Source organism: Siphateles boraxobius, unplaced genomic scaffold (assembly GCF_051911475.1).
Source record: "Siphateles boraxobius isolate OS27281-9 unplaced genomic scaffold, OSU_SipBor_1 14, whole genome shotgun sequence".
NCBI classification, from domain to species: Eukaryota; Metazoa; Chordata; class Actinopteri; order Cypriniformes; family Leuciscidae; genus Siphateles; species Siphateles boraxobius.
In genome coordinates this window covers 638,761-660,940 of record NW_027508744.1, presented here as the reverse complement: position 1 = coordinate 660,940, position 22,180 = coordinate 638,761, and the positions used below count along the sequence as shown (strand labels likewise).

At 43.3% G+C, this 22,180-nt stretch overlaps 1 non-coding gene across 1 annotated transcript; it reads left to right on the top strand.

The window, feature by feature from the left end:
* The first annotated feature begins 19,012 nt into the window (after positions 1-19,012).
* LOC143738215 (U2 spliceosomal RNA) lies at positions 19,013-19,203 on the top strand. Its single transcript, XR_013203854.1, has one exon. It is a non-coding gene; the product is annotated as a U2 spliceosomal RNA (small nuclear RNA).
* Positions 19,204-22,180: the final 2,977 nt, after the last annotated feature.

The window sequence follows — 22,180 nt, the reverse complement described above, 5'->3', positions numbered from 1 at the left end:
ACTCCGCCCCCGCGGCGCGGGTATAAATACGGAAGTGGATGCACGCACTAGTTGCTTTTCGCTGAGGAGCCGAGAGTAACCCGGGGTCAGCGGTGGTCCAGCGGTAGTGGCAAGGGGACTACGTCCTCCGTTCCCTCCTTCAGGGAACGGTGGGTTGCATACGCAACCAGGACGTTCCCTTTCAGTCGAGAACGTCAGACGTAGTCGACGGTCGACTGAATTGGGATCACCCATTGAACACGCCACTAACGCTGTGCCTAATGCTAATGCCTAAACCAAAGCCTCCTGATGCCCCCGCAAACTTAAGGCGGGGAGGAACAGGGCTTAGGCCAGGGAAGTCACTGCTGTTCCTACAGGACCACTGGGAAAGCGTTCCCCGTACGTTGGAAGGAAGGGACGCTGCGGAAGCCACATCCAACCCAGAGGGAAGTAATGTGGAGAATACACACATGAACTGGGCGGAAACCGGGCAGTCTAACATATGGAATGGGGGCACTGGATGGGGAATGGGGGCACTGGAACACTGGGGTGGCTCCAGCCTAAGACGGGGGGAGACACACCGGACAGTGACGGCAGAGAGACTCTGCCGAGGGAAGACACGGGCTCACCGCAGGGAGCCGTATCGTGGAAGAATACACATATGGGGTCACTGAAGGGACCGCAACATATGGACCCAGCCTAACACAGGTTCCACACTGCTTACGAGTGGCAGGCCTAACACCAGACGTTCCGCACGTCCGACGTCGGAGGGGTGTGGAGGAACTCAACAGGGTTCAATTTTAAGGGAACTCAACTGGAGTAGAAAGGCGCACGTATCCAGTCCATAGGAGGGGAATGGCGCAGCAAGCCGACACTTGAACCGGGCTCACGGTGAAACTGGCTTCATGAGAAGGGAGCCCACGTGAGGCAGCGGTTCAACTAGGTGTTGTCCAGCCCCCAACTCTAGAATCTGTTTTAGCAAAGCATATCGTCAACGCCCAGGCGGAGCACTTTACACTCATCATAGAGGAGCTCAACACCTAAGTGGACATGTTGCATCTCGGATCTTTGCCGAAATGAAGGCAAGCACTAAGGCAACTTTGCATGGAAACAGCCTTCCCTCTCTGCTGAATTCCAACAGATATTTGAAGAGCTGGTCTGAGGTCTATGACTTGCATTCTGTACACGTTCAAGCGAACGGACAGAGAAGCCAGGGCTGGATCTGCCTCCTCCAGGGCAGCGCTTGCAGGCTCACCACCTTCTCCTATTACGGGAGAGGTAGGAACCTTGGGCACAATCCGAGCCGGGGTCTCAGCTTGTGAGAGTTAGCCGGCCCAGACTCCAGGCACAATACGTTGACCGAAAGCGAGCAAGTCCCTACCCTCTAGTAGAGACCACGCGAGCAGGAGAACTGATATAACAGAATTTTTGACTCACTGCCTGCAGTGGCTCAGGGGCAGTCTCTGCAGTGCAGTCGCACCAGGGACAAGGCCCAAGAGGATAAAGAGGGACACAAGGATTTACAAGACCTTGCTCCTCAGGAACCTGACGATCAGAATGTGCTTCTGCATACTTCTGCAACACGATGAGCGTCGTTTAAACACCGAGGCAACATCATTTTGAGGGTGAAGGAAAACAGCCTACTGCAACCCCTTTTGCAGGAAAGAGAGCACTGAAGTGATCGAAAGCTTTCAGGATCTCCTCTCGAGAGAAGACGCACTCAACGACTAGGTTCCACTTCTAAAGGCGTAAGCACGCTACCCAATTCTAGGGGGTGCTCGCAGAAGTGATGGTAACTATCACATGTTCTTGTGATAGCCACCTGAACCTCCGCGTTCAGATGTAAGACCGCCCGGAATCTCCGGGGGAAGAACGCGTGTGCCATCGTGCCCCGTCCCCGAAAGAGTTTTCAGGGGAAGTCAGGAAGGCTGTTGAAGGGAACCAGGTCTAGTTGGGCCAATAAGGGGCAACTATGAAGACCTGTTCCTCTCCTGACTTGGCACGTAGGTGCAAGCGACGGGCGCAAAAGACAGGAGCATTGCTCAACACAAAATGTGAAGATCACTGGGCTTCAGGAGCATTTTCTGCTCAGCACTTGGGTGTGACAAGTTCACTGAGCTTCAGGAGAATTTGATAAACTCACTGAGCTTCAGGAGCATTTCTGCTCAACACTTGAGTGCGAAGAACTTCACTGAGCGACAGGAGCATTTCTGCTCAGCACTTGAGTGTGACAAGTTCACTGAGCTTCAGGAGCATTACTGCTCAACACCTGAGTGTGATAAACTCACTGAGCTGCAGGAGCATTTCTGCTCAACACTTGAGTGCGAAGAACTTCACTGAGCACCAGGAGCATTTCTGCTCAGCACTGCGTGTGACGAATTCACTGAGCTACCTGTGATGAACTCACAGAGCTACAGGAGCATTGCTGCTCAACACCTGAGTGCGATGAACTTCACTGAGTTTCAGGAGCAATTCTGCTCAACATGAAGAGTGATGATTTCACTGACTTGAGCAGGCGCAAGGCGAGCACGAGTCGCAGTCACTTTTAGAAGGCTCACTGGGGTTAAACGCACTTCTGCGGGCCCCTGGGGCAGCTGAGACCCAGTGTTTGTCCAAGGGTAGTCCGCTCGGTTTACCCAAACACTGGCGGAAAAATAAAACCGGGGGGGCAACTGAGCGGCCCCGGAATGGTCATGACCCAGCCGGACCCAGGGGATGGAGTCTCCACTTGCCCTGGCTATAACTGTCGTGAGGCTCGATGGCGGCACGATTGAGTAAGCGGGAGGAGTGGAACAAGGCGCCCTCAGAAGCGTCTGACTCCAAGGAGGAGGTGACGGGTGAGTTTGTGACATGCAGGGGAAGCTTGCGCAACGGTCGCAATGTCTAACAACTCGAGGCACGAATGCCCGTGTAGTCGGGGGTCGCCCAGGCCCCCGTTAAAACACGCCCTTTGTACATGGCCCCTCTGTTTGGCAGCAGACCAGGATGAACTATAGTCACACAGGGTGAGCTGCTCTGCCACGGTCACCTCGGGACTCGATCGTGAAGCTAGCGCTGAAGCGGTCACATATGGAGGAAGCCAAAGGCTGCGACTACCATATACCCCAGGAGCCTCTGAAAGTTCTTTCAGTGGGACCCTTTCTCACCTCAACACCAGCTGAACACATTCTCATTGGAGAGACATGTTGGACCGAGTACCTCTCCAAAACTAAAAAAGAGATACTCAGCCCGTGGGCGAGATTACTCTCTTCCAGTTGACCTGAAGACCCAACGGGCTCTGGAGCACTCGAGGGGAAGGACACTGTACTGATACTCCACCCTTAGACGCAACACACAGGATGGCCTGCGGTGTGGGAGGTAGAGATCTGAAGCACATGTCTTTCAGGTCAAAGCTGCAGACCAATCTTGGGCCAAGATGGTCAAGACCCACCACCTAGTAGCACGAAGAACGAGTTTACAACTGGCCTTCGTACCGGCTGGAGGAGCGGCTATATCAAATCCTTCGCCAGCAGGATAAGATAAGCACGCACAAGTCAGGAGCACTGCTCAACACTCGGTGTGATGAATATCACTGAATTTTCAGGAGCATGTCTGCTCAACACCTAATGTGATGACTATCACTGACTTGAGCGGGGTAGCCGAGCCTGAGGTGGGGCAGCAAAGTAGAGAGAGTGGTGTTAGTGTGCTGTGCAACACTTACCTGTCTCCACAAGCGGCAGGGGGCGCGTGAGAAGGCGGATGACCGGGTCCTCGAACGCACCAAGCTGCCTGCTGGCGACCAAGGGGGAGCTGAGGGGTGTAAGGCTATACAGGGTCACACCCGCCAGACTGGCCCTCTTGGGACCCAGGAACAGATGAAATTGCTCTCTCTTTGAAGTGTGGGTACCGCTTGCTCCGCTTTTTTTTTTTTTTTTTTTAGGGAGCCAGCGGCGGAACAGACACACACACAAACAAAGGCTCCACCCGGCCCTCACCCGGGGGGAGGGAGTGATCGTGCCACTCCAAGAGCATCTCATCCATTCCTGGGCGGCCCGCTCCGGAATGCTTTCGCTGTCGCTTGCCACCTGGCTTGGCAGCGCCTGGAGCGGGCTGGGCGTCTCTACTGCGGCCGGCTCCATGCTGAGGCCTGGGTGGAGGCTGCTGCGGAGGGCCAGCAGGAGCGGCGGCCGGGGAACGCCCACGGCGACGAGCAGGCGGAGGAGCTGCCACCGGCGGCGGGTGGAGGCAGCAGCTGGCCACCGGGGCAGGATGTGCCGGATGACCTCCGTCTGCGCTTGAGCGGCAGAGAACTGTTTGATGCAGTTCTCCACCGCGTCGCCGACCAGCCCAACCTGGGAAATTGGGGAGACCAGGAACCGAACCTTGTCCGCATCCGCCATACCAACCAGGCTGAGCCAACGAAGGCGCTACTGGACCACCAAGGTGGACATCGCCAGACCGATCACGCACGCTACGACACCCGTACCCCGGAGGGTGAGGTCGGATGCAGTGCGGTGCTCACCTATGAGCGCACGGTCTGGATTACCCTCGTGCATGCCATGGGTGCCCTAGCCTGCAGCAACGCCATGGCACGCAAGAGGAAGGGGCTTGCCCACAGGCTTTGTAAGCTCTGCCCGTCGGAACAGACGAAACTCACAGGCCTTAGGGGGGAGACGAGGATCCCCCCAAAAGGCAGCGGCCGCCGGACACAGGTGCACCTGTGTCGACAGACCGCTCCAATGGAGGGACACCTCGCAACCCTTCACCGTTCCTCCATCAAGGGTAATGAGGGGGAAAAGCTATTCAGGCAGTTTCTGGCAGAGAAAGATGCTGTTCACCACCTGATAAGCTCTCCATGCATTTCGGGAAAGAAAGGTACTGGGGCGGCGAGCTGAGAACCAGCGCGGCCCGCCCCAAGATACCAAACTCCAGATTCCAACCGAGACTGAACGGGACACGGTGGAGGTTCCACTCGAGCCCGGCAGCCTCGGCGGCCCGTTTCAGCATAGCTGATAATTCTGGATCCGGCTCGGGCGACATTGAACTCCCGGAGGGAGACAATGCAGCCGAGTCATCATCTCTAGAAGTCAGCTCACCCTCCGATGCTGCAATCGGCGTCCTGTCCTCTAGGGGAGCCCCGAGTGAAACCGCTGGCCCACCCATTACAGATGGACCAGCAGACATCACAGGAGGCTCCAGTGGTTGCAGTGGAAGTGAGGAGTGAGGAGCCCACAGGGAATGGTTACCGGGCGGGACATCCAACACTATCCTCCGGTCACCCATCCCACACAGCACCCGAGGGTGGGGCATGGTAATGGGGACTCGCTCTCCGCGAACGAAGGCGAGTCTCGCCCTCAACACTGCGACAGTCATGTTCCCACAGTGAAAACATGAGCTGTCCACAAAAGCTGTCTCAGCGTGCTGTAAGCCAAACACGTGACACAACAGTTGTGACCATCAGAGAGAGACAGGGAACGACCGCACCCAGAAACGCACGGGCGGAATGACATCTTGAAAAAGACGCAAACGCACCCGTGTTGCTCTTTCAGAAAATAGGACCGTCACCAGTGCCGGAGCACACAGGGGAATGACCGCGGCAACACTGAACAGAGAACTGAAACAGTGAAGCACTCACTTTTCCGCCCTCTAACCAGCCATCAACACACACAAACATTTAGAAATTTGTTGCTGTTAAAACAGCAGTTGAGAGCTCAAAGCTCGCGATCACCGCTGCACTCGCGCTGTAGAACACCAGCACTGGGAGAGTCTTCCTGAAGAACACCGACACACTCGCTCGTTGTAGACAACAGCACTCTCAGAGACATCAAACGATCGGCTCCGAAGCGAAAGGCAACTAGTGCGTGCATCCACTTCCGTATTTATACCCGCGCCGCGGGGGCGGAGTGTGTGATGCGAATCACGCACGCCAATTACATTGGCTCGTTCAATAGTACTCGAAGAAGACAGGCTCTCTAGCGAGATCCCAATTCAGTCGACCGTCGACTACGTCCTACGTTCTCGACTGAAAGGGAACCTGAGGTTCTTAAGCTCAACTGTAAGTACTTTTATTGGTACTTAATTTGTTTATATGATGTTGGGTAAGCTTTATGTAAATATGGGATGAGTAAATGTGTTAACGGTGGCACTAAGTTAATTTGTTTGTTTGATGCAGAGGGTTCAACGTGCAAGGCTGAGCTGGTAGCTCAACTACCAATAGGACATTGGCCAAAAAGGGATTAACTGTCTTCGTTTTGTCCACAACATCTTTGTGCCTTCTATGATTCACAAACTACAGTTCACATAACTGACAGTTACTTGGAATCTCAGAGGTGGCCTCATCAACAGGGCACTTAAGTACTGTTTCATTTTACTTCTTCACTTAATGCTGAATTTTTAGTAACCAAAGACACTGCTACAAAAGACTGAACTGTCCGATATTTTCCTTGCAAATGAGTGACTATATGTACATTACAAGTTACTGACTGTATGTGGTTTTGTGTTGTAAATACACTTGGCTCATTGAAATGAGAAAGTCTCTGGTCCCTTAATTGTGTAGCATTAAAAACAAGTGTTACAAATGTTGTGGGCATATTTTTCTGCTGGAGGTCCTTGACTTCTTGTTCAGATACATGGCATCGGGGATTCTACCAAATATCAACAGATAAAAAATCAAATCCTGAACGGCTTCTGCTAGAAATCTTATAATGGGCCGTGGTTGGATCTTCCATCTGGACAACGATCCAAAAGAAACATCAAATTCAACACAAAAATTTGTTAGGAGCACAAAATGAAGCGTCTGCCATGACCGTCCCAGTTCCCTGACCTGATGAGTGTGTGAACTGAAGAGGAGAAGCACCAACATGGATCTGGGAATCTGCAGGATCTGGAGAGATTCTGTATGGACGAATGGTCTCTGGTCTCCTGTCAGGTGTTCTCCAAACTCATCAGGCATTATAGGAGAAAACTCAGAACTGTTATCTTGGCAAAGGGAGATTGCAAAAAGTATTTAATAAAAGGGTGCTAATAATTGTGGCCAACATGTTTTGGAGAAAAACATTTATTTCATAATGTGATTTCCCCCCACTTTCAAATCATTTACTTCAATGAAAGGTCAGATTTTTGGCAATTTTTTTAATGAAAGATCAAAAGGATAAACAATGCAGATTTATTTTTTACAGCCAGTTTTGATCATATTTACCAGGGGTGCCATTAATTCTGAGCACGACTGTATATGCATTAAATATGCAAAATTTGCTTCATGGTAGAATTTTTTTAAAGGGAAAATATTGCCATTCCTACTTGCAGAATTCGAGAAATAATTTTCTGTGGGTCGTCTCCCGCATAGATTATATCAAGTGGCAATTTTAGGTTTGGTTAAAAAGGGAAAGACCCTCTAAATTGTAGCTCACTTCGTCATATCTTTGCTCAATGTGGATTGTAAAATATTGGTAAAGGTTTTAGCCTGACAACTGGAGAACATTCTCCCTTCCATCATACACTGTAAAAAATAAACCGTAATTTTTACGGTAAAAAAACAGCAGCTGTGGTTGACTGAACTTTACCGTCAAAAATATGGTAGCAACATTGTTGGTTTTACTTACTTAACTTGAAATTTACAGTAATAACCCGTATTTCATTATCTGATATAGTGTAAATATTATTGAAGTAGTAATATCTGTTTTGTACCATTGTAATACACTGACAACCAACAATCACAGCGGTTATGAGAGTCACATGATCAATCAAAAGCTCATCACAAACACCACGTCAACAAGAAAAACAATACTAATTTATAGAAGCTGCACAGTGTCATTCACACAAACATGAAACGCCATCATGATAACACACATGGAATTTTAAAAATGCAATAAACATTCATTTAACAACATTAAATGTAACATAAAACCCTAATGTACATAACGGATTAGAAAAACACTATGAAGAAACAGTTATTTCAACAAAAATACATAAAATGTGAAGTGTCACGCAGCGAATTGTGGGAATGTCAATTAAAACTTCTACTATCCAGGGTGTTATCCAGGGGATAGAGAGTAGGGTTTATATAAGGTAAAAAAATAAGGTAAAAAAAAAAAACTTTGATATTATTCACATTTAGTTTTATTGCAAAACATTTAAAGCTCCAGTAGGTAACTTTTGTAAACAAATATTTGTTAAAACTGTCATTATGTCCTGACAGTAGAATATGAGACTGATAATCTGTGAAAAAATCAAGCTCCTCTGGCTCCTCCCAGTGGTCCTATTGCCATTTGCAGAAATACACCGCTCCCGGTCAAAAACAACCAATCAGAGCCAGGAGGAATGTCTTACGCGTTGATCACCCCTCTCTTGCACAGCGCGAGCGCGTACCGTCGTTCAAACTCAAGATTGCCGGTGTGCTGCAGCTGTGCTAATGGCGGAGAAACAACCTAAACTGCCAATTTCTCGAGTGGCACCTGCTCATAAAACAAAGAGGTAAAAGGAAAAAAGACAGATGACGATAAACAAGCGAAAAAGAAAGAATTAGACAGAGCCCATTGACTCGGTGTCAAAACTCTAGCAGCATAACATGTAGATAAAATGTCACGCACTGTGCTAAGCAACAATTGACACCTGCTAATTCACTGGCTTGTCATGTTGCTGAAATAATTTACTAGCAAACCTTATCTAGCATTACATATCGCTAGAATAATTACTTACATACTGTAACGTTTTTTACCGTTATATTAACGTTATATTACTAGCTATTTATAACTTATAGAAAGAGTGCAACGTTATAAAGTTACATGTATTGCAAAATACATAATGATTTGAGGACCAAGTTTGTAGTCAAAGTATGGGCAGGCCATAGTCAATGTAAAACATATTGTTGATGTTTCGTCCCTATTAGTGAATATTCCATAACTGTTTATAATCCGCCGTCATCAGTGGCCCTGCTTACTAGCCTGCGCGTTCACGCACGGCAAGCTCCGCTGTGGGGGAGGAGCTGTGGAGGGAGGAGTTGTGGAGGAGGAGCTGTGGGGGAGGAGCTGTGGAGGAGGAACTGAGGAGGAGGAGTTGTGGAGGAGGAGCTGTGGGGGAGGAACTGTCGAGTAGGAGCTGTGGAGGGAGGAGCTGTGGGGAGGCGCTTTGGGGGAGGAGCTGTGGAGGGAGGAGCTGTGGGGGAGGCACTGTGGAGGAGGAGCTATGGAGGGAGGAGCTGTGGGGGAGGCGCTTTGGGGGAGGAGCTGTGGAGGGAGGAGCTGTGGGGGAGGAGCTGTGGAGGGAGGAGCTGTGGGGGAGGAGCTGTGGAGGGAGGAGCTGTGGAGGGAGGAGCTGTGGGGGAGGCGCTTTGGGGGAGGAGCTGTGGGGGAGGAGCTATGGAGGGAGGCGCTTTGGGGGAGGAGCTGTGGGGGAGGAGCTGTGGAGGAGGAGCTGTGGGGGAGGAGCTGTGCAGGGAGGAGCTGTGGGGGAGGAGCTGTGGAGGGAGGAACTGTGGAGGGAGGAGCTGTGGGGGAGGAGCTGTGGAGGGAGGAGCTGTGGAGGGAGGAGCTGTGGGGGAGGAGCTGTGGAGGAGGAGCTGTGGGGGGAGGAGCTGTGGGGGAGGAGCTGTGGGGGAGGAGCTGTGGAGGGAGGAGCTGTGGAGGGAGGAGCTGTGGGGGAGGCGCTTTGGGGGAGGAGCTGTGGGGGAGGAGCTGTGGAGGAGGAGCTGTGGAGGAGGAGCTGTGGGGGAGGAGCTGTGGAGGAGGAGCTGTGGGGGAGGAGCTGTGGAGGAGGAGCTGTGGAGGAGGAGCTGTGGAGGAGGAGCTGTGGAGGAGGAGCTGTTGGGGAGGAGCTGTGGAGGAGGAGCTGTGGGGGAGGAGCTGTGGAGGAGGAGCTGTGGAGGAGGAGCTGTGGAGGAGGAGCTGTGGAGGGAGGAGCTGTGGGGGAGGAGCTGTGGGGGAGGAGCTGTAGGGGAGGAGCTGTGGAGGGAGGAGCTGTGGAGGAGGAGCTGTGGGGGAGGAGCTGTGGAGGGAGGAGCTGTGGGGGAGGAGCTGTAGGGGAGGAGCTGTGGGGGAGGAGCTGTGGGGGAGGAGCTGTAGGGGAGGAGCTGTGGAGGAGGAGCTGTGGAGGAGGAGCTGTGGGGGAGGAGCTGTGAGGGAGGAGCTGTGGAGGGAGGAGCTGTGGGGGAGGAGCTGTGGGGGAGGAGCTGTGGGGGAGGAGCTGTAGGGGAGGAGCTGTGGGGGAGGAGCTGTAGGGGAGGAGCTGTGGAGGAGGAGCTGTGGGGGAGGAGCTGTGAGGGAGGAGCTGTGGGGGAGGAGCTGTGGGGGAGGAGCTGTGGGGGAGGAGCTGTAGGGGAGGAGCTGTGGAGGAGGAGCTGTGGGGGAGGAGCTGTGGAGGGAGGAGCTGTGGGGGAGGAGCTGTAGGGGAGGAGCTGTGGAGGAAGGAGCTGTGGGGGAGGAGCTGTGGAGGAAGGAGCTGTAGGGGAGGAGCTGTGGAGGAAGGAGCTGTGGAGGAAGGAGCTGTGGAGGAGGAGCTGTGGGGGAGGAGCTGTGGAGGGAGGAGCTGTGGAGGAAGGAGCTGTGGAGGAAGGAGCTGTGGAGGAGGAGCTGTGGGGGAGGAGCTGTGGAGGGAGGAGCTGTGGAGGAGGAGCTGTAGGGGAGGAGCTGTGGAGGGAGGGCTGTAGCGCAGCAGAGATTAAGGGGGTTGGACCTGTAAGTTGTGCTTGTTCAAATTTTCAGGCTAAGTCAACATTTTCTCAAAACTCCCTACTGCAGCTTTAATAGCTGAATAGCTATCATGAACAGAAATCAACAGACTAAAGAACACTTACACAAGGAGCGTTTGCCTGTGGTTTAAAAATACTAGCCGAACTAATATAAATTTCAAACATTATTAAAGACGAGTAAACACTCAGTAATAAAAATAAGCAATCACAACAAATATATACTGTACAACTGAACAAAGATACAATTGAAATAAATAGCGTTTTAAGATTTTCAGGTACAGAAACTAATCAAGGGTAAAATAACACTACACTTTAAAATATACATTACATTAGTTATTCAGTCAAGAGCGAGTGAATGTTCTCTTTGTCTTCTGTTGTTTGATTAGTGTTATTATAGAGTTACTCATACACACGCTTGCATCAGAGAAAGCTGATTCGTCTCACGGAAACTCACATGGAAATGCTCACAAAGAAATCGATAAGTCGGTTTTATTACCAGTATCTGATTCCTGACCTCAAGTATTTGATTTTTGCTTCCCAACCCTAATAGAGAACACAAATTATCGATATGCGTATGACCTGCTTTTATTTATCACGGATCCACATTACTCTCTTCCTCATGTCGCATGTCTGCACTTCAGCAACATTTCAGGGTATAAACTTAATCAAGAGTGAGCTATTTCCCATAAATCAAGCATACATTTTTTTTTTTTTTTTCTGCTTACTCATTTGGTGCATGGCCGTTCTTAGTTGGTGGAGCGATTTGTCTGGTTCATTCCGATAACGAACGAGACTCCGGCATGCTAACTAGTTACGCGGCCCAGAGCGCTAATAAAAGTTTTTTAATATATTAACTTGCAAGTGCCGATAGTGTGCGGGAGTTCCTTGTTTGCAGTGCTTACTCGTTTAAAATAGTCCCAGACAAATTCACATATCTGTTGTTTGGAGAAATATGTATGAACTATACAGCTCAAATTGGCTCCCTTGTGTAAACAAACCAAGATATCCCTTGAAAAATGGTCTACGCTCCTTTCCCTTTGATTGAAAGGATCACTGGGATTAAAATGAATATCCAATGCCAAGCTGGCAAATATGAATTCTATTGATTCCACCGAGATGAAAGATCTCTCCTGCTACACTATAGGCCATATGTTTGGTTATGTCCTAGTTTGTAAATATTTTGTAAAGGCATTTTCCAAACCCTGTAACTGCCATCTTTGGTATTGTTTGTGAAAAGACCACTTTGTCAAAAAGTGAAATGGTACACAATGTAAAGCACAATAAATATATCTATTGTTGCTGATTGTTATTTAAATAGAAACGTTAAAATTCAACAAAAAACAAATAGGTTGCTAGAATTTTTACAGAAGTTTATGTTCTGCTAATGAAAATAAATTTAAATCCGCATCTCAAGCTACTGTCAAATGTGCATTTCCAGGAGATAAAACATGTAATATTAATAATTATTATTATTCATTAACTGTTCTGAAATGCATTTAGGCTTCACGTGATCCTTCAGAAATCATCCAAAAATGCTGATTTTGCTGCTCAAGAAACCTTTCTGATTATTATCAATGTTGAAAATATTTTTGCTGCTGGACATTTTTGTGGAAACTGTGATGTTTTTCTCACATTATAAATGTCTTAATTGTCTCTTTTGATCAATTTGACCAACACATCCTCGCTGAATACGTTTTTATTTTTAAAGATTTATATATTTATAAATATATATAAATCTTAAGGACCTTAAACATTTAAACCATACTGTACATTTACTTTTTTTATTGTTAAGTATATTTTCTGGCACGTTTCTTAAAGGCATCATGACTTGATTCATCTGATGTTTAAAGTGTTGTGGATTCAAAGCAGATTTAGTTTTGTTCACATTAAATGTGCATTAATTGTTCCTAATGAATAAAAGGTCCTTCAGAGTTACAGTAAATCTGATGATATTTTTGAGGTTTTGGTATAAATGAGGAGCTAAATTAAAACTTATGGAGACTCACCTGTGATGTTCGTCAGATAATCCCACAGTATTAAATCATCTTTCGTTACAATCCCACACAATCACAAGTGCGAGTTCTTTGCCTTCTGCTTTTGTTCTCCAGAAGTATACAATGTTGTAAATGTTAATAGATTTTCAACAGGTCGTCATCTCTTCGATGTTTAATCCCTCCCACATCACATTCACCACGAAAGAACATGGAAAAAATTGGTTAAAATGATAACATCTAAATTAACTGGTTTTATTCAAGTCAAAAATATCGTTAGATACCACTGAATCAACCTAAATTAATTTATACCAAGCGAAATTATGGTTTTAATCAAGTAAAAACAACTTTCTGAGTCTCCAGTTTTTACAGTGAATACGGCACACTTGTTCAGTTCAGTTACAATTATAATAAAGCAACACAATCCTTGATTTAACTTGAGGGCGTTTCTTAAAATATATCAGTGCCATTGTTTTGTCTCGAGATGCACCTGTAATGCTTTTTCCAAGGCATGTTTATAACAGCTAGCCTACTTAAATGTCTTAATAGAACTAAGGCCTAATCCAGGGTTTAGATACATTTACATGTAGTCATTTAGCAGACGCTTTTATCCAAAGCGACTTACAGATAAACCAACATTTGTCCTTTGTACACCGTTTTAAGGAAACGGATATAACTCAAAATCTCACTCAGTTTGGACTTTGCATTTCTCATATTGAGTTTGTTGTAATGAGTGTTAATTTGATTTTGTCATTCAGTTCAGGTGTGTCATTGTCCTTGTTGGCATTAAGTTTCTCTGTTCGTTGCTGCCAGGTCTCGTGTTGTAATGCTGTTCTCTTCGTGTGTGCCTGTGGCGTTATTAAATACTTCCTTTTGCATTCATCATCGTGTTCGTGTGTTCTACAACACAGTCTGTGAAATTTTTATTGCTATCTTTAGGACAAAGGTCGGGCAATAAAATGCACCTCATTCTCACACCATCGCGTGTGTTTTAATGGTCACGAAGGAAAAACAGCTTTGTTCATTTGGAGACAAATAGGACGTGTTTATGGAACGATATCTTGCACTCAAGCAACTGTATAGGCTAGTAAGAGATGTGCGGTAGATGGTGACGGCGTTCAGCCTGTTTACACTGTTTACATCATTTTTTACATCAATAAAAATAATTTAGTTCAGTTAGAGAACACACTACAATTAAAAACTGAAGGCGTCTGCGCAGTCAGTGCATCGTGAGCCGAAGAGAGTCTCAGCACAGATCAGCAACAGGAGTTTGAGCTCATGTATCGAGAGTGAGGATCTGACTGACAAGACCTTGGCGGAACATTTGGTGTAAAAGCGCCTATTTAAGCGAGTTTGTCACTGTACTGTTTTGTTGTTGTGTTTTTCATTAAGAATAACTACCATTCAAGCAATTGCTGCACCCAAATTGGCGCTAATTGGAAAGTCATAAGGCAAAGTAAAATGCGCACGCGCCTTCATAGCGGTGCGTGTCCACTGGCGCAGAGCTAACGTTTTCAGTTTATTCCTATGGAAGTTAAAGGATTAGTTCACCTCAAAATGAAAATTTCTTGATGATTTACTCCGATGCCATCCAAGATGTTCATGTCTTTCTTTCTTCAGTGGAAAAGAAATTAAGTTTTTTGAGGAAAACATTTCAGGATTTTTCTCCACACAATGGACTTTAACGGTAACCAAATTGTTGAAGTCCAAATCAATGCAGTTTCAAAGGCTCTGCACGATCCTGAGGAATAGTGTCTTATCTAGCGAACAAATACAGTATATATACTTTTTAACCACAATTGTTGGTCTTGTGCTGGTCTGCGACGCGCCAGGCATTACGTAATCCCGTTGGAAAGCTCACGCTGGACGTAGACGGAAGTACGTTGTTTACAAGCGTGAGAAGGAGGATCGTTCAAAATTTGATTGTATGTTGAATGACATATTTATGTCTTTGTGTCAGTTTATTGTTTAAAATGGTCCTTTCGTGTGCGTATCCTGGATATTTAAATCTTTTGAAACCCAAACGTTTTCTTACGCCTATGTCCAGTGTGACCTTTCCAACGTGATGACGTAATGCCTGGCGCGTCGCAGACCAGCACAAGACCAACAATTGTGGTTAAAAAGTATATATACTGTATTTGTTCGCTAGATAAGACACTATTCCTCAGGATCGTGCAGAGCCTTTGAAACTGCATTGATTTGGACTTCAACAATTTGGTTACCGTTGAAGTCCATTGTGTGGAGAAAAATCCTGAAATGTTTTCCTCAAAAAAATTAATTTATTTTCCACTGAAGAAAGAAAGACATGAACATCTCGGATGGCATTGGGGTGAGTAAATTATCAGGAAATTTTCATTTTGAGGTGAACTAATCCTTTAACTTTTATAGGAATTTATTGAAAACGCTCGCTCTGCTCCACACCTTTATGAATAGCGATTAACGATTTAACATAGTAGCTAGCAACTGATGTTAGCTACTGCAGTCTTTAGCGTTCTTATTAGCGCCTCTGCTTCCCACGCCGGAGACCGGGGTTCGAATCCTGCTCGGAACGGGGCGAGTAGGACCGGTTACATTTGGAGTGTCGAACCCAGTGATACGCAACTGCAAAAAAAAAAAAAAAAAAAAAAAAACTGAAGAACTGAAGTTTTCTAATCGCTGCTGTGTCTTCCTCCGCGTATGATGACGGGGTTGTGCGATGTGTGAATAGTTCACAGCAGGAATTTGTCCGTCTACCAACTCAAAGTCGTACAGTCTCAATTTCTCCAATACAACGGTGACAACCTGTAAAAGATCAACCAGGAAAGATACGTTAAAAGTTAAATAAAGGAATATTTCCAGCCCATATGATTATTCAAAAATAACTGAACGAGTGCAATGAATGAATAGCATTATACTGTAAAAAAAAACTGATGGTTAATCATAATAAATATAATGCAAAAATAAACAAAATAATATTAAAAATAAAAGTCTGATTATTCCTCTGACTGTAACTTGAGCAGCTCCTGGTTTATGTTTCTATTTGTTTCATGTAGCTACAAAAATCCAATTACAAAATTATTTTTTGGATCTGGCAACCTTAATTACCTCCACTTCTTCTTATTGGAACAACATGATGATATTAAGGGGCTGTATGTATGGTCACTCCCTTTCTTAACAAATATTGTTCAGAAGCTGAGAAGTACGCCTATTGACACATTCTGCTCCTTTTTTGACGTTTCTTGTGAAACTCTTGGGCATTCGTTTTGGGAGTGTCAGTCTTTCTGAAGGAACAATGCCTTGATTGTCCAAAATGTGTTTTGTGATTTTTCCTTATCTTATAGACATTCTTTTGGGGTTTTATATGGATGACAATCAGTGGTGGTAAGTAACGAAGTAAAAATACTTCGTTACATTACTTAAGTATTTTTTTCGGGGATCTGTACTTTACTTGAGTAGCCTATGTTTTATTTGCATCTACTTTTACTCTTACTCTTACTCCACTACAATATTAAAGGTAAAGTTTACTTTTTACTCAGTTACATTTCCCCATGCCTGCTCCAAGTATTTATTACACTGGCTTTCCAAACCAATGACAAACTTGGTTTTATTTTGAAAAAAAGAACGCGCGAGCTCTTTACCAGCATACTCTCTCATAGCAGCCAGTTCGCCATTGTGGAAGATGACCGCAGAAACAGGTGAAGGTAAAGCAATGATCCCGAGATTCCCGCTACCTTGTATCTTTCACGTCTTCTGTTTGATGCAGCTGATGTTATGGAACATGTCTATTGCAGAGCTTCCAACTCTCACTCATTCAGACACACGCAATCGACACTTTCCACACGCTTTCACGACACACATCCATTTTCTCACGCAGAGAAAAATCACGAACCAAAGAGGACATTGACACCGACAGACAAGACAGAGTGGGTTACTTTAGATATGAAATAAATTCTCAGCTCTCAGATTCTGTCAATTTTATTACGAAATTCAAACAATAAATACCGTTTTGGAGCTTTTAAATGTGACGTGACAGATAGCTAGCGCCTGCTATGCAGGGTGCCATTAATCTCTTTACTACTCTAGTTAATTGTAAATAAACACAAATGAACAATAATAGGTAGCCTATGTTGAAAGATACAGTACAACTTACCGAAATGTATATAGCCTACCTTATACATAATATCAATAAATCAGTGTTTTTCAACTGCGGATAGAGATCAATAAAACAGCTGGAGAACAATGTCACATAACGTTACATTTAATGACCACAGCACGTTAGTTGGCTAGAAAAATTTGTATTTTATAATATATGTAATATTAGTATAAATTAGTATTTTGTTAAATGTGCACTATATATTTATTATATTTTTACTTATATCCTTAAAATATTATAAAGTTGTTATTATAATAAAAATCACATGTATTTTTAACATGTAATAATACCAGCTGACAGGGCTCTCTGTAGCCTATGTTTACAGAATTAGGTGAGATTTTCTTAATTTAAAAATTAACATGCATCTACTGTACCAAATATTTATCAAAATGAATCTATATTGAATCAAGATCGGAATCAAACCACAATAATTGAATTGAAATTGTAAAATTTGTATCAAAGAATGGCCTACCAGTCATTGTACCATAATATGCTGTCACTAAACTTAATGAAATTGTTTAGAATTGATGCAAGGTGCTTCATTGTCTCTTATGATTGCAAATCTAACAAATTCTTAATTGCAGTATCTAATAATTTGTTCAATTAAAACATTGCATATCACTCCCAAAACAATTGATCTGTTTAATTATTTATAGGCTATTTACAGTTTGAATATTTACTTTTTACTTTCGGTACTTAAGTACGTTTTAAATCGGATACTTTTGTACTTTTACTCAAGTGATGTTTGAATGGAGGACTTTCTACTTTTACTGGAGTCATTTTTTATTTAGGTATATATACTTTTACTCGAGTATAATTTTTGAGTACTTTTACCACCCCTGATGACAATAATCTAATCAAAGCAAGTTTTTGTATAAAACTTCTTTTATTTCTTAAAAAAATTGTATATCCATAAATGTATAAAGTTAAAGTAACTTACCCCCCCTTAACATAACAACAAGCATTGAATTTGTATTTAAATGCAATCTCAATGTCAATTAATAAAAAAGCTAAAATATCTAGAATTCGTGACATGTTTAATATTGTTTCTTAATATGCTTTAATCTTCCACTGGTGGTGGTTGAGGAGAAATTCCCTGATACAATTGTAAATTGCTTTGGGTGTACAGTAGTAGCCTACATATGAAAGCGCTATATAAATGCGCTATATAAACCCTAACCTTCATTCATTCATTCATACATTCACGTGTGTAATTTTTCTTCTTTCTTTCTCTTGGGAAATATTTTCAATAGGTTATATATTAAGCTACTTTTATATAATTTCTCTTGTCAACTATTACGCCATAACTTGTTTATTTGAAAGACTATTTGTATTCCTATCAAAACTGGCGTCCGTTGATTGACAATAACGGAGGCGGAAATTGGTTAGTAATCGGAGCGGACGTGACGACATCCGGAATGGTTTAATTCAACTTTTGAACAACAGACCTGGATATTCCTCTGAGGAAAACAAAAAAACAAGAAATTATTCCTAAAACTGTCTGGTGATATCGTTTTGTTAAGGTGAGTTAATTGAGTCTTATATTTAATGTTTAATTGAGAGCACATTGTTATTATTTTGTCTTCTGTGCCATTGTTAGATTACAGCAGTGTTTTTGCACGTGGCCTAGATGTTTGATAATATGTTTGGAGTTTTAATATTGCTCTGTAGGGTGTATAGATGGACAAGTAATTGTTTATCGTCGTCATTAATGTTGAGGTTTGAGAATTAAACGCTTCAGTCAGTGATGTTGAACATGCAGTACCGCATCTAACCACACTAGACGCATCGAGCGAATGAAAGTGTGTAAGAAGCTTAATATTCAGCGTTATTTTCTGAATCTGGTGAGTGAACTCAAGCAGAAATACTTTAATGCTAAATAGTGAATGTTTCGTGGTTAACAAAGACTAATAACGCAGATAAATAGTCTTTATTTTGCTCTGAGTCTATGCTCGTGTTTGATTGGCCGATGGAGTCTGTGCTGGTGTTTGATTGGACGATGGACTTTTGCTAGTGTTTGATTGGACGGTGGTAAACTAACGGATGAAGAAGAATCCGCATGTTTTAAGGGGTTTTTCGTCTTGTTATTTGTGAGAATCTCCGAGTTCCTCTCAGTCTCTGAGCGGGACATTACTTCTCGAGTGTGTGTTTGTAGTTTGAAGTGTTTCTCCTGATATGAGACCGTGTGACCGTCATTGAGGTGTGTGTCGCGCTGAGTCACTCCTTCAGCTCGAACACATTATCAGTATCGCTTCTCGGCCTTTTGGCTAAGATCAAGTGTAGTATCTGTTCTTATCAGTTTAATATCTGATACGTCCCCTATCCGGGGACCATATATTAAATTGATTTTTGGATCAGGGAGATGGAATAGGGGCTTGCTCCGTCCACTCCACGCATCGACCTGGTATTGCAGTACCTCCAGGAACGGTGCACCCCCTCACGGGGAAACTCATGTGTGAAATGAGGAAGATTAATCATAGTTCATGAACAAATTCAAGTTTATGGGTTTTTATAACCGCAATGGGTCGTACTCTAGGTGGCGATGTACGATAATTATTTTACATGTAATATGTTGAGTTTGAACTTCATTAATTTTATTGATTATGCTTTGATTAATATTTATTGTTAAATAATTTCAATAATTTTCACTTTTTCTTTCTGGTGTGAATTTAGTGATGTTTATCATGCTGTATAAATACGATAATATTCTAAATAGCATGTTATGCATCAAATATAAATATGCTTTTGAATCAAATTCAGTTTATAAAAAGGATCTTAAATACATGATAAACATATTACATGCAAGTAAAAGTGTTTACTTTAATGTTTCGAATAACTTTTTTTAAAAATAAAATGTTATGATGAGTGAAATAATGTTCCAAAATGCAAAATTGTCATTCGTTGTAATGGTCCGCACTTTGATTTTGCCATTACATCTTGATCAACAAGGATGGCCCAGTCTGTTGTGATTGGTCTACCGCTCACAGCGTGTTTCTTATTAACTGCAGTGCACATGCGGGAACTGCATCATTAACTGTATCCGACAGTCTGACCTTCGAGGCCTTTTGAAGGACACAGCGGCTGCGTCCGAAATCGCATACTCTCTTGAGTTGGTACTTATTTTGATTAATTACTTCATGACAGCTAAAAAATTAATATGTGTGGTATGAATGAATTGAAATCTGGATACGGTACATTCGCCATGTTGCCCTTATCAAGTGACCCACCAGTTGTCACTTTACTGCCATTCACAAATCCTCTACCGTGGCCTCATGGGATAGTAGTGTCCATCATATACGCACTTCAGAATCCCGCTGGAAGTAGTATGTCATTTGGATACTTTTTGACACAGTACTTTTATGAGAAAGGGAATTCTGACATACTACTTTTGTCACATACTGTTTTTTTTTTTACTTATAAATGTTGAGCCTTCCATGCCTGTATTTTTTTGTATAACTTTTTTATGCCATTTTGTTGTATTCAGATTTTGTATTCATAAAATAAAAAGAACAGTTCCATATGCTTTTGAATTGCTCTCGCACGAGTTTAAAATAAACTGAACACACTCGAGTTAATTAAACTGACTCTTAGTTGTTCAAGAATGACATCTTCAAAATACTTGTTTTGTCTGTATACAGTAAGTTGCAATCTGCGATAGTGCTAAGGTATTGATAATGTATTGCTAGAAACCATATTGCAATAGGGATGCACCAATGTATCGGCCGCCGATATTTATCGGCCGATTTTTGATCAATTTAACGCCATCGGCATATCGGCAAAAGCATGAAAAAGGCAGATACCGATGGTTCATTAATTAATTGCTTGAAGGCAATGAGTTGAATGTCTGTTGCATATTCAACGTTTTTCTCTGGGTAAAGTAATTAAATGCTTGCCTAAACAAAATGAAATCTGTACGTAATAAAATATAGTTTGTCAGATGTGGATCGGGGGTGGGGAAGTTGTAAATCACATGAGTGATTACTCAATTCACGTGAGAAATGCGCGCTGAATAGGAGTCTCGGAAAAATGTCTGCGGTCTGGGCCTTTTTCAAAATCTCCAAAAAAGACCAAATTTGATGGAATTTATCGCACTGGACGATCAGCCGCTTTCCGTCGTGGGGTTTCGGATTCTCATTTCTCTACCCAAGCGCGAATCGATCACAGAGAATGTCGATTCATTCTCTATTGTTTCCATAATGGTGTAAATCTCACAATATTATGACATCGTTATTTCATTTGAAATGTGTATGGGGAGCATATCTTGATATTTTAAATGTACTAGCAATTATCACATTTGATATAACAAGTAAAAATGACATTATTGTATATTATATGAAATACAATTATAATAAAATTCAAAGTTATGAGTATTGTATACTGTACTGTCTGTTTTTATTTTTAAAACGGTGTGAAAAATAAAAATTATCATCAAATAATCCACTAATCTGACGTGCCTCACGCAGCATCCTGGTTTTGACGCATGCTGCCTGAACCCGTTTGTTTTGCGAATAGTTTACACTAATTTCAGGCAGAATCACGGTAATCTCATAGCCAGCACACACGAGTATGTTTACAATTGGGTTATTTCATTCATCAACACCATTTTTGCTAGCTGAATTAGGTCTCCAATATAACTGCTAGCCTACTTGCCGTTTGACTAACGCTAACTCTAGGCTTGCAGTCCCTTTTATGACGTCACGCCCGGCCTAGTGGGAGGGAGAGGGAGTGCTTAAAACCACTGTAAAAACTACCAAATTTTCATATTTTATTCAGCATTTTGGTATAAAAAAACATAGAAAACAATGGTGGGCGGTTCTTATCTTTATGTTTAATAAGCACATTGCATTATCTTCGTGAAAAATTTAACCTGCAATTTACACTTTAACGTTTGTCATGTCATATTTTTAATCTTTATGTTAAACAGATCTATGTTCATTTGAAATTAATGTTTAGTGTGCACCATGCACAATGACTAAACTGTTCATGAGTTTTTAAGCTAAATTGTTTTAAATATGATTCAGTCGTTAAGAAGGAATGTTTTATTGCAAAAAAAAACTCTTTAAAGTTTGTCATGTCATATTTTTAATCTTTATGTTAAACAGATCTATGTTCATTTGAAATTATTTAATGTTCTAGTCCAACATGCACAACGACTGAATGAACTGTTCATGAGTTATTAAGCCATTTTATCATAATAGTTTTAAATATGATTCTATTGTTAAGAAGTAATCAAATATGACTTCATGTTGTTAATTAAAGAAATATTGGATGGCAAAAATCACCTCTGAAAGTTGTCATGTCTTTTTATCTTTTATCATTAATTTTTTATCTTTGTGCCTCTCTTATAATGCAGGTCAGATGAATGTTAAATGGATCCAATCCATGTTCAGTCAAAATAATTTGATGCAGAAATAA